We start from the raw sequence: 13,853 nt of genomic DNA on the forward strand, positions 1-13,853 counted from the left end.
GGAGTCTCTAAAGCCCAAATCAAGGTGCTGGTGGGGCTAGGTCCCTTTTTTGGAAGCTCTGAAGATGAATCTGCTTCCAAGCAATTTAATTTAAATTGTCTGAATTCATTGCCTTGAGGTTGTAGGGCTGGAGCCATTGGCTTGCTGCCCCCCAGCAGGGGCTGGTCTCAGTCCTTCTGTTTTCTGGGTGGTGCTCTCCAGACACAGCAGCTCAAGTCTCCTTCAAGGGAATCTTCCACTTCCACTTGTGCTACCTCTCTGTGCTTTAGGCTCACCCATATCACCCAGGATAATGTCCCCGTTACTCTTTTTGGTTTGCAGAGTAACACATAGGTCTCTGGAGTTAGGGCATGAATGTCTTCTGGGTGCTGCTCTTTTTGACACAGTGGGGCCTGTTTGTTCCGTTAATACATACACATTACTTGTATGTGTTAACCATTGTGGTGTTTGCAGTAACGGGCAGCCAGAAACTAAGAGAATCAGTGCTGACACAGGAGTTGTTAAAAACTGGTGGAGGATTTGTGATAAGCCCTTATGTTGATATTTTAGGATTTGTAAAGGAAAGTAAAACCGGTAGGGATGGAAAATTAGGAAGGCTTTGTAGAGCAAGAAGAACCTGACCGGGCCCTTCACGTTGTGGGTGTCGATATGCTAAGCATTGAAGAGTGAGAGAAGGTGGGAAAACTTGGTCACCTGAACCAAAACCATGTGGGGATTGGGCATGATGTTGGAGAGCCACGCAATGGAATTTAGGTATGATTGCCTAAATTGGGAGTCCATGGAGTTGTGGAGTGAAAAAGTAACCAGAAATTCGTGTAAAAATTCATCTTGCAGCAGTGTGCAGGATGGACTGAAGGTGGGGAAGGTGGAGTTAGGACAGACGTCATCATCTGGCATGGGGTAGCCAACCTCAACCAGAGTCGTCCAGCACCTTCTTACTCTGGTCCTTTTCAATATCCGTGTCATGAGACTTTTAGGATTTTAGAGCAGAAACTTCATTAATGGTGCCTTTGGTTTTCTTGCATACAGTGAACCCCTCCCTCCCTCCCTCCCTCCCTCTCTTTCTTTCTCTCTGTGTCTGTCTCTCTCGGGCTGTGATGTCAGTAAGAGTGATTAACTTTTCTCCTGTGTCAGACTTGGAATGTTTCACATACTTTTCCAATAGCCGTCTTTAGAACACATTCAGGATTGAAAGAATTGCTTTTTCTGTTTGAATATGAAGAGCTGAAATTCAGAAATCTGAAGTTATTTTATCAAGATCATTTGGCATGTCAGTGTCACATGTAGAAGCACATTTCTGGGCTTTAATTCGGATCCAGTGCCCTCTCTGCAGCTCTTCAGAGATAAGCTGAGTGAATCTTGAGACACACAGCCTAAAGTAAGCTGAATAATCTTCCTGCTGAATAAATATGTGTATATACTTACTAGTTTTGAGGAGATAACTTATCTAGGAGGCATACAGTATATACTTCGAGCTCTTTGGATGCAGGGACTTGAACACCTTCTTGCTCCAGTGCTTGTTATGGGGTTTGGCTCATGGAAGGAGCCTTGAGATGCTTCTTAGATCAGTGGTGGATGATTGGGATCACCTGGGCTGACCTTTGAACGGCTTCTTATTTCCCACCCTCTAAACCACCAGAGGCTCGCCTGCCAGTTGACAACCTAGGGAGATCCCATCCTGGGGTCACAGCACTCTTTGTAGAACACAATCTTGTTTTAAAATATTAACCCCCCCCCCCCCCCCCTTTTTAATGTCTGTTCTTGAAAGAGAGCATGAACGGGGAAGGGTCAGAGAGAGGGAGACACAGAATCTGAAACAGGCTCCAGGCTCTGAGCTGTCAGCACTGAGCCCGACGTGGGGCTCGAACTCCCGGACCGCGAGATCATGACGTGAGCCGAAGTCCCACGCTTAACTGACTCACTCCAGTGCTCCAAAATATTTTTTTAAATTAATCCTTATCGAGGAGAGTGGGATTCACAAGATTCACATCAGAGACTGTAAATAGCCTCTTATAAGGAGATGTGATGAGTTTGTTAAATTCAAACTAGCATTTTAGACGTGACTTCACTAAAGGTTACAGGCGCTCTTTGGCTCTAAAATTTCATTTCCTAGTAAGAGGTCCTTAAGGGCTAGTTTGACTTATTTAATTATACCATACAGGACTTGGGTAATAGTTTTATAAAAACCCTCTTCAAGGCAAGTTTATAATTTAACACAAAGTGGTAAATTGGTATACCTTTAACATTTGTATCATGAGACAGGTGATGCAGATCAGGATTGAGTAAAGGGAAAAATTTTTAGGGTATCACATTTGAGTTAGAAATGACAATATTTGACTTCACTCATTTGAGGACTTGAAGGGACAAAACAGATGAACATAAGGGAAGGGAAACAAAAATAATATAAAAACGGGGGGACAAAACAGAAGAGACTCTTAATTATGGAGAACAGAGGGTTACTGGAGGACTTGTGGGTGGGGGGGATGGGCTAAATGGGGAAGGGGCACTAAGGAATCGACTCCTGAAATCATTGTTGCACTATATGCTAACAAATTTGGATGTAAATTTTATTTAAAAAAAAAATTTTTTTTTTCAACGTTTATTTATTTTTGGGACAGAGAGAGACAGAGCACGAACGGGGGAGGGGCAGAGAGAGAGGGAGACACAGAATCGGAAACAGGCTCCAGGCTCTGAGCCATCAGCCCAGAGCCCGATGCGGGGCTCGAACTCAGGGACCGCGAGATCGTGACCTGGTTGAAGTCGGACGCTTAACCGACTGTGCCACCCAGGCGCCCCTGGATGTAAATTTTAAAAAATTATTTAAAATTTATTTTAAATAAATAATATTTTTAAATAAAAAATTTCAAATAAATTTTTAATTTAAATAATTTATTAATTAATTAAAAATTAAATAAATGTTTAAATAAAATTTTTTTTTAAATTTATTTAAAAAATAAAATAAAATATGGTTAGGCCCTGCCAGGAGTTACTATGGGATTAGATAACATTAGTTGTACCCATTGACCTCTGTTTCTTGGTATCTTAACAATGATATTATTTGGAGGTGGCACTTAGCCCACAGGATCCTTCCCATTCACCCTTTCAAGTAGGAGTGGCCATATGACTATACTTTCTAGTCAGTGAGACATAAACAAACACCTTGTCTGGAAGTTAAAAGATGCTGAAAGGAAGTTGCCTTGGGGGTGGGGGACTGTTTTTCCTTTCTCATTTCTGCTTTCCATGAGAGATGATATGAATGAATTCCAGAAGCTGCTATGGACCATGATTTGGCCTTAAAAATTAAAGCCATGCACACGAAAACAAAGATACAGACTATATGGATCCCTTCATAAACAAGAGGTATCTCATTAGACTCTTAATGCCTACCTTCAGACTGTGTGTAAATGTAAGCTCTACTCTAGGACATTTCAAAACTGTAATCAAGTCTCTAAAACTAGCAGTCTAATTAAAAAAAAAAAAGACAATATTTGTATATTTTTGAGAAAACTTGAAGATGTGAAATCTCCTGGAAAACAGTACGTGCAGTTGACCTGAACGATGCAATTTTTAACGAGCCAGCAAATACTGCAGAACTGTTTGTAAATCATAAACAGCATATTTTCTTCTCAGTTAACAGACGATTTCTGTATTTGTATAAGTGGTGAGCTTTGCTACTTACTGGATCATGGAGGATGTCCTCTGGCCTGCCACAGGGCTTCCGGCCTACTGGGGGTGAGACACACAGACCTGGGGCATCCATTTCCAACGTGGCCTACTGTGTGCTCAGGATTTACCCTCAGTACTCAGCACACAGTAGGTATCACTGAGTATCTTTAGGGACTGCAAGTGACCCTCTTTCTAACCTTGTCTGCTTGGTGAACAGCTCCTAATCTTTGAGGTTATCCAAGATGTGTAAGATGTGTAAGTCCTCTAGAGTCTGGTTAGACCTTTTACCACATTGATCCCTGACTGTCTAGGCAACACAGCACTTACTACCACAGTGGATGGGATGCCTCAGAATGCGTGCAGGGTGGGCAGGCCTCGGGCACCCAGCCTCCCAGAGCAGGAGAAAACCTCATGTCAGAAATCAGAATTAACAAGTATTAGGCAAGTTATGCCAGTTGTTAACCAGTCAGACTTGTGATATGCAACAGTGTGAAAACTTTTTTTCCTCAAGCCGGAAGATGAAAGCAGAAGAACATTAGACCCCTTAGCTCACACAGGAGTTAGCTGTGCTCCGGTGATGGTACTGTATTTGCCTCCCCACCCATCTCCCCACTCATCGTATTTTTTGTTTCAGCAGGTGCCTAATAAACGTTCAGGAATACTATGGGGAAAGCATTCTAGTTCACAGGAAACATTTTTTGTTATTGTGCTTGCTGCTGTTACTGCATTTCTAATATTTTACTTTTCTGCATTCCTCCGTGAGAGTCCCCTAACATTTCACTAGCTTTGTCTGGCGATAGGCATGTGAGTTTCTGGAACAAGGCTCATTCACTTGCACAGCCGAGAGTTACACGATTGCCTTATGTCCCCCTCTTTAGGAAACACGTGCTTCCCTGTTTTGCCAGCTGATGCCCTCCAAATTTCTGTCACCTGTGGTTCACTTGTCTACATTAAGGTGAATTTATTTATTCATTTGTTCATTTGGTACTTACTGAACAACTGGTAGGAGCCAGGACTTATTTTAGGTATGGGGATAAAGCTGTTTTATAATTCAGACATGGCCCTGCCCTTACAGATGGAACAGTGTAATAGAGAAGACAGATGATTACACCAGTAGTTCGCGTGTGATGTGACAGCACTGCCACAGGGGATGGAGATCTGAGGGGTCAGGAGAAGAGAGAGAAATTTATAATGGAGACCATTTGATATCAGAAAGGTCTATAAAACATGTTTAGTGGAATCCATATGCCAAAGGCAGGATTGTTGATCTCGAAGAAAACTCTTCAGAAGGCTGTCACCAGAAATAGTAAACCTATCAATGTTTATTTAAAAAAGAAAAAAAACCCTGTGCTGACAGTGTGGAGCCTGCTTGGGATTCTCTCTCTCCCTCTTGCTCTGCCCCTCCTCTGCTCACACTCGTGCATGCTCTCTCTCTCTCTGAAAATAAATAAACCTAAAAAAGAATAAAACAAGAAAACCTAAAAATTCCAAATTGCTATCTGTTATGGGTGTATGTTGTCAAAATGAAATCGGATAGACATTTGACTTAATTTTAAAAAGACAAAAAGCAAACATTAATTTTTCTTTCTATGTGTAAAGGAGGAAATCTTATCTGGTAATAATCAGGAAGATGGCTTGCATTTTGCCTACTCAGTGCTTATCAAACTATCTGTGAGGAAGGACTGGCCTTTTCTGTTTTAAAAGTTCTCGCCCATGGCAGACAGATTATTGGTCTTTTGGGACATAATGATCAGTATGTGGCTCACACCGCGTGGAACCCAAACTGACATACACCGATGTGTTACCGCCAAGTCAGATGGCCACAGGCTTCCTAAGTGTTCCTCTTCCTTTCTGTTCTGACAGAGGCAGGCTGGCCCCGGTGCTGGCTCACATTGGAGCGGCCCTTGTGCAGTGTAACTGGATGATAAATTTTGCCTGTATTCTAACAGATAATTTAAGTCTCTTTGTTCTCATGCTGTCCTCACCCAGCAGTCTTAGGGCTATGCATTGGTTTTCTACTCACTTGCATGGCATAAAATTTTACTGTGGTTGTGGACTAGGCCCCGCTGACAAACCTGTCTGCTCTGAGTCGGATTCTCATCCCCGGCCCATGATTGCATCATAGGGATTGAAATCCTGCACTGCGTGGCCTGTGTCTGTGTGGTCAACACATCAGCTTTGTTCCCAGCATTGACTGATTGATTGAATGAATAAATACTGCCCGAGAAGATGACATTTGAGCAAAGACCTGCAGGAAGGAAGGGAGAGAAGAGTTGGAGATGTGAGGGAAGGACTTTGCAGAAAGAGGGAAGAGCAAACATAGCTCTGAGGCATGAGGGCTGAGGTCAGGGTACCACAGTCACGTAGGGCCTTCCAGAACCTTTTAAAGAGCTTGGCTTTTATTTGGAGTCAGTTGGCAAACCATTGGTGAATTTTGAGTAGGGGAGAAGTCACAGGATCCTACTTGCATTTTGGCAAAGTCACTCTGGTTGCCGCGTCGGGACCGGTGTGAAAGGACAAGGCTGGAAGCAGGGGGATAAGTCAGGAGGTGATGTTAATGATCTACACAGAAGATAATATGGTCATTGGACCAGGTGGTAGCAGTAGGAATGGTGGGAGGGGAAGTTGTTTGCATCTATTTTTTTTTAATGTTTTTATTTATTTTTGAGAGAGAGAGCATGAGCTGGGGAGGGACAGAGAGAGAGGGAGACGCAGAATCTGAAGCAGGCTCCAGACTCTGAGCGGTGAGCACAGAGCCCAGTGCTGGGCTTGAACTTGTGAACCGCGAGATCATGACCTGGGCCGAAGTCAGACCCTCAATGGACTGAGCCACCCAGGCGGCCCTGTTTGCATCTGTTTTTAAAGGCTGTGCCAACAGGATCTGCTGACAAATTCCACACGGAGTGTGGTTGCCTGGGTGTGCACGTGCCCACATGCAGATGTGCCCCCTCCCCAAAAAAAAAGGGAGAAAGCAGAGCCAAGGATGAACTCTGTTTTCCACTTGAGAAACTGTCCACTGAAATGGGGAAACTGAGAACAGTGGGTGGAAGGGGGGCATGTACACCGTGAGACGGCTCACACATCCAGCTGGAGTCGTACAAGTGTGAGTTACGCTCTGGAGAGGCCCAGGTTAGGGATGAGATTGAGGGCTCACTGGAGTAGCAAAAGGCTTAAATCCGTGGGAATGGATGAGGCCACTCAGGGAGCACACAAAGATGAGCGGAGAGGTCTTTTGAACTGAAACCTGGACTCTCCAATATATAGAGATTAGGGTGCTGCGGAGGAAACAAGCAGGGAGACTGGACGGAGCAACCAGAGTAGCAGGAGGAGTGCGGAGGTGGTGTCCTGGGAGCCAGCAGACAAGGGAAGGCGGCTGTGTCAGGTGCCACGGAGTCAGGGGGCGAGGGGAGTGATGGTGCGCTGACACTCGAACATTGGGTTCAGCCACCAGGCATGATTGCTGACCTTAGAAGAGCAGTTTTGAAGAAGTGATATTGGTGGAAACCTAGCTGGAGTGGGTTCAAAAGGCAACGGGAAGAAAGAAATTGGAGATTTCCAAACTGGAGTTGGTTGTAAAGGGGAGTAGAGAAAAGTAGTAGTAGCTGGAGGTGGGAGTGATGAGCTTTCAAGAAAGGCTTTTAAAATTTTTAATGGGAGGGTGCTTGTAGGCTCAGGAGGAAGAATCCAGTGGACAGGGAGAAGTTAATGATAGGGAGAGAGAATAGAATTGCTGGGATTGTGTTCTTGGTCCAGTGAGCAACTACAGGTTTTGGCCATGGATGGGGCAATGGCCAGTGTGTCTAGAGTCGGGGGCAGGGGTGGTGGGCGGGATGTCCAGGGGTGACAGGCAGGTGGGGAGAGCTGGTGGACTCTGAGCCACGGCTCTTCTCATTGCTTCTCCTTTCCCAGAAAAACTGGAATGAGGTGGAAATGGGGAGGTTTGAGGAGAGGGTGTCTAATTGTCATCTCGAGGAGTAGCAGAGGGCAAGCAGACAGTGGGGTTGTCAGGTGGTGCCACGGCCCGTTCGGGTTTGTGATCATGAATTTAAAGGGAGCCCAGCCGGTGTAGTTGTGTGTCTTTCTCCAAATGTAGTCTGCCACCTGGGAGTAGAAATGGAGTTGACAAATGAAAGAGAGCAGGTTATTCTTGTAAACCAGGGCGGGCATCTCCCCATGGGTGCAAGCCACCAGGAGTGGGTCCTGGGCGTGTCGGGTCATTTCTTGCTGCCTCTGCTCTTCCTTCGTGTAGTGGATTTGTGTTGGGCAGCTTGTTCATTCGCACTGAGGAGAAAGCCTCTTTGCTATGAGTTTGCTTAGACCCCTGTCTGCCTTTTTGTATCTTGTGAGAGCTTGATGGCGTAGTGTATTCACTCCCCATGCACACCCTGAGTGTGGCTGGTTGCTGAGAGGGTGGAATTAACTCAGTAGTGTCTCCCAGCACCAGCAACCTGGAAAATGCTTTTTTAGCGGTTAGATGTACTGTCTCCTTCTGATTGCAAAGACCTCTATTCTTGAATTGGGCCAGCATTAATTCCTGTCGCCTCTCTCTTCTCGTAAACTCCCATTTCTGATGAAGGGACGGCTTCTGGAACAGGTGGGATCAACATGGAAGCTGTATTTCGAGTTAGTCTTCCACTCGTTTTCCCCCACCTGCCCTGTTACTTCCTGTCTCAGTTGATTTGTAGATGATTTCTTCTCCCTGGAGTTCCTTAACTCCCTATTCTCTGACCAGTAAAAAAACAAAACAAAACCAAAACAAAACAAAACAAAAAACCAAAAAACTATCGCATTTAATGTAATGTATTTTTCGTATGCAATTTTGTTCACTTAAATAAAATTCACAATTGATCAAGGACTTCAAATGGGGTTGTGGTACAGATTAATGAGATAATAATATATCCCTGTTCTCACAATTCACATTTCAGCCTTTATATGACTTGTTGTTTTTACCATCCAATTTTACATTGTGCGACCTATCACATATTTTTGTTATGATACCAATTTCACTATAAACTGGCAATATGTTGTGTATATTGGAGAAAATTTTTAAAGTCACTGTTTGCCCCTATGATTTGATGCAACTTCCATTTAATAATGATTGTTTTTAGATTGAGATCTTATCAGCCTCTTTTTTATATCGTTTATTTTCCCCATATTCAGTAATGTGACTATACATATTCCATATATATTTGGAAATTTTTTCGTTGTCTACAGATAATTATTTGGTGGAATTTTTATTTTTAGTTGCTGTAGTTTCCTCCATCACTTTGCTCTGGACTGCGGGATGAGATGGTTGCTTTCATTTCTCTTTTTCACCATCATGATTGTGTTTCCTGCAGTCCCATTTATTTTTGTCAGGTTTTCCTCCATGCCATCAATCTGTCTCATTTGTGTACTGGTTCTATTTCTTTTTCTTTTTTCCATGGCCCCACGGAGCCACGGATGGTCTTTTATTTGCTTGATTTTCATTCCTGATGCATATGCAAACCATTGGAGTATGCAGTTTTGCATCCTGGGTATGTCTTCCAGACTTAGCTTTATATTACTAGGAAGGTATCTGTCATTTGGGCACCTCTGAAAGTCTTTATTCTTGAGACTTTTGTCTGCTTACCTTTGTTAATGTTCACATGGCAGGTTGTCATTTCAATTGCTATAAATCTATCTTCAGTTTTAGTATTGTATAATTACATAAATTCTGTTCTCGCTGGCACACCTCGGGTCTGGGGGTCCGTTCTTAATGTTGCTGGTGGTCACTAACTGTTATTTTGCCATTTATAGTGAGTGAATCTACATCTTTAGATGATGATATTTCTCTTTGACAAAAGTTTGTTATGTACACGTTTCTGTTAACGTGTCAATTTAGCAAATCTTTATTAAATACCCATAGTGTGAGGTGTGTAAGTAACGGGAATACTGTGGTGAATATGATGCCCCTGGCAGAACCACTTGCCAGTGTAGGAGGCGGACAGTAAGCAGATAAATAGAACCCAGTAGAAAGCTACAAGATGATGTTAGCCTGTGAAGACAGAACGAAGACGTGGGGTGTGGTCAGGGAAGGCCTCTTGGGAGAGGTGCTGTCCAAGCAGAGGCCTGATCCATGTGATGGAATGAAGGACAGTGTAGGGAAGGAAGCAGCCGGCGGAGAGGCCTGGAGCAGAGCTCCGGTGGAGCGTCTGAGGGGTGGTGGGAAGATCGGGGAGCCGGATGGTAGTCAACTAGGGAGCGAGTGGAAGAAGATGAAGTTGGAGATACGGCAGGGGCAAACCAAGGGCCTCATGGGGCACAAGAAAGAGTGTGGATTTTTTGTCAGTGGAGGATTTGTCCTCAAGGTGGAGGATTTTTAGATGGGCAAGGTTGTGAAGTTGTTTGCATTTGTTAAGAAACATAAAACCCTGAAATGCACAAAACCATAAAAACACGCCCTGCATAACCACAATAGACGTCTGAATCCGGAAATCAGTGTTAATGCAACACTGTTTCCTGTTCACATTTCAGTGTCCATCCCAACCTCCGCCATCTCCTTTCTGCTCCGGCATCCACAAGTCCCCTCTCCTGGCTGTATCTCCTGTCTCTTCTTGTCTTCATCAGTTTCTTGGTCTTCCCCCTGTCTTCACATTGTGGACACTTGTCAAGAGTTCAGGCCTTTCATTTTCCAGCATGCTCCTCAGCCTGGGTCTGTCCAGGGTTTCCTCCTGTCCACACTCAGGCTGGAATTTTGGCAGAAACCCCACAGAATTGATAGTGTTCTCTTCTTAGCAAGTCTTATCAGGAGACACACCGTGTCTACCTGTTCCACCACTGGCAGTGTCAGCCCTGGTCACCTGGTCACCAGTTTGCCATTCGTAGCTGATCAGTATTTGGGAGAGGATACTGCAAGACGGTGCCAGTACTCTGTTCCTCAGCAAATCCTCCCGCCAACGTGAGCACCCGCTGATGACTGCCACCTCAATCGGCCATCGTGCTGTGGGGGTGATTTTTTTTAACACCGTCATTCCTTCCACACTTACTAGCAGGCATTCTGTCATAAGGAGGGACTTTTCCTTCCCTTCCATTTCCTTATGTGTTGTATCTGCTACCGCCACTCATTATCTTGGTGCTCAAACTGCCCAGGATTCCGTCAGTGTGAGCCCCTTCAGGCGGGGTCCAGTGCCTTTCTGTCATGCCTCCATCATTGTGAGCGCTTACTTTTTGAACAGGTACATTTTCTAGGCTCATCTTGTTTTTTTATGGTGGAATCAACCACTCATTCAAGGAGTCTTGGTTCCCTTTTAGTAGAGGATGGAATTTAGAAACCACGTCCTAGGCACTTGGTGTACTTGTTGTGTGTAGGCGTCTAGATTCCTAGGAAGTTATGGCTGCGAGAGATTTGGGGATTCATCATTGTAAAGTCGGAATGAGTGATCTCACTCTTGTGTCTTTCACGAATCATGTTAAGCTGTTTGTGTGTGAGGTGGGGGTAGAACATTGGGTTAATTGATATTGGGCTCTCCGGGTTGTGGGATAGAGGGAGAGGGGAACTAGGGAGTTAGGGGTGCTTGTGAGAGCATGACTGTAGTGATGGACCATGGAATCTAAACTGGGGAGAGGTTGGGGTAGGACACGGACAGAGGAGTGGCCAGTAGAGATGTTCTGTTGGTCCGTGGGCTGGAGATCTTGATGGAAGTCAGGTTTTGTTTGGGGTGCGTCAGCAGGACTGCTTGGTTGCACGGCCCCAGCAGCACAATGTGGTGGCCTCGGTCATTAAGCCGGTGGGCCAGGGACATGGCAGGACAGTTAAGAGTGGGATTTTTGTCAAAGTCTCTAGGGCATAATGATGGAAGGGGGTGACAGAGTTGGGATGAAGAAAAGTTCTTCAGAAATGACAGCAGTGAAGAACTGAGAGATCAGCATGATGGATGGTCCTTCTGTGTGTGTGTTGCATGATGGTAGATACCATGATGGTGTGAGAAAGGCGGTGCCTTGGTGCTGCCTGTTCCACCAGTGACAGGAAAGGATGCCCAGCAGGTAAGTAGCTGGTCTTAGTAAGATGCAGAGAGTGGAATGGTCTGGTAAGCAGAATAATATGAATATGTTGCCTTCTTGATGAAGGGACTTTGCAGATGTGATTACATGAAGGTTCTTGCGATGGCGAGGTCGTCTGGGTGTGCCAGACACCATCACCAAGGTGCCTCTGCGAAGGGAGGCAGGAGGTCAGAGGAGACCATGTGATGGCGGTGGTGGAGCAGAGAGACTAGAGAAGCCACAGGCTTTGGAGGTGGGGGAAGGGTCCCTGAATGCAGAAGAGGCGTCTGGAAAGGCAGGGACCGGAGGATATGGAGCCCTGTGGCAGCTTCATTTTAGCCCACAGAGGCCCATTTTGGATTCTGAGCTCCACGACTGTAATAAATTTGTGTCATTTTAAGCCACCGAGTTTGTGGTGACTTGTTAGAGCAGCAATAGGAGAATTATCCAGGTGACTCCAGGCTAATCCTTCAAATTTGTAGCCAGCTTTGATTGAGGGGAAAGATCTGGAACCAGCTGTGGCATAGGGGGTGTGGGAGAAAAAATGGCTGCCACCTACAGAGGGGGTTCAGGGGACAGCCTGGCTTTCGGTTAAAGAAGGAGGGGTTGGGGTACCCAGGGAAGAAGGTGAGGGTGTTGTAGGGGTAGGGCCGGCGGTGTCCATGGGGCAGAGTGAGCGGCAGGGTGTGGAAGTCAGGAGAGGGGGAGTTGGAATCCTCTTGCTGGATGGAGAGAATTCTGTGGGGTTAAGAATCTGCATGATGCTAGACAGACTCAGGGGCCGAAAGTCCTTCTTGTGGCCGAAGTTGAAATCAAGGAACAGGAATTTAAGGCAAAATGGGATCGCTCTCGAGAATGGTGGCTGATCTGGTCTCATTTTGATCCCTGTGTTGGACCGGTCTGCTGGGCAGTATTGTAGCAGTGGCTACCGTGCCACTCCCCCTCGCCAGGGCTTGGCCGGGCCCCAGCTGGGGTCCTCCCCTTACAGGCCGGGAAGGCACTTGAGGGGCTGGAGAGATGCCTGAGGGTACGTCCCCACGCCAGGGTGAAATAGCCTGAGCTCAGCTCATCTCGCCCAGGCGCTCAGGAACTCTGTTACACCTACAGTAGAGAGCACAAGTCCCCTCTGTAACCGTTATCTTCAGCCCCCTCCCCGCCCTGGCTTTAAAAGAAACTTGTGCGCGTAGAGATTGTATAAGGAAGAAAGCAAATTATTCACTCATGTAATGAGCATATTTATTTACTCTTCATCTGATGTGGTTTCACACAGTGGACATCACACTATATATACACTTCTGCGTCCTGCTTTTTTAAACAGAACGTACCCCATAGCCATTTCCCCTTCTTTTTACCATTACTCAGAAGAGCCCTTTAATGTAAAAAAGTAGTATTCCATCATATAAATCAGTCCTAATTCCACACCGCGTAGCTTCAGATTTCTAAGCTTTGCTTATTATGTGATGAATACCTTTCTGGATAAAATTCTATACTTAAGACTTATTCCTTGGGGTGGAGTTCTAAGAATGTCTTAACTGGATCAAAGAGTAAGAGCTTCTAAGGACTTTTGAAAAGTATTGTTAAATTATATTCCTCAAACCTAGTGCCAACTTATACTTGCACTAATGATGTGTATGTAAGTACCCATTATATACCCAACTCAAATGATGAGTTTATTTACATACATTTTAAAATAATTATACAGTACACCACAGAGTCTTAGACATGACCCATTTCAACTTGCCTAAGAGTAGGAATTAGGTGTTTTTGGTACAAGAACCGTTTTTGTAGTATCTCTCACACATGTTCATTACTCTCCTGCTTAAACCCTTCTGAAGAAAGTTGATGAATTTTATGTTTTTTTCAGTGGCTAATTGTATTAAAATTTTAGGCCTTTCCTTGGTGTCTGGGTGGCTCATTCAGTTAAGTGACTGACTCTTGGTTTCGGCTCAGATCACGATCTCCTGCTTTGTGAGTTCGAGCCCCACATTGGGCTCTGTGCCGTCAGTGTAGAGCCTGCTTGGAATTCTCTCTCTCTCTCTCTCTCTCTCTCTCTCTCTCTCTCTCTCTCAAAATAAATAAACGTTTTGTTTTAAAGAAACTTTAAAAATTTTAGGCTTTTCCAAGTTACTAAAGGAAATGTCTTTTTATCATACTGTGTCTGTGTGATAACCTATAGAAGGTATTTA

General features: G+C 44.9%; 1 long non-coding RNA gene across 1 annotated transcript in view; it reads left to right on the forward strand.

Moving 5' to 3' along the window:
* Positions 1–13,741: 13,741 nt before the first annotated feature.
* Positions 13,742–13,853, forward strand: part of LOC121017846 (uncharacterized) — a 1,040-nt gene continuing 928 nt past the window's right edge. The window contains exon 1 of the long non-coding RNA XR_005784919.1: positions 13,742–13,846. This is a non-coding gene — a long non-coding RNA (uncharacterized LOC121017846). The remainder of the gene's footprint in view (positions 13,847–13,853) is intronic.

Source organism: Herpailurus yagouaroundi, unplaced genomic scaffold, assembly GCF_014898765.1.
Source record: "Herpailurus yagouaroundi ecotype Mexico unplaced genomic scaffold, PumYag 216, whole genome shotgun sequence".
Taxonomy (NCBI): domain Eukaryota; kingdom Metazoa; phylum Chordata; class Mammalia; order Carnivora; family Felidae; genus Herpailurus; species Herpailurus yagouaroundi.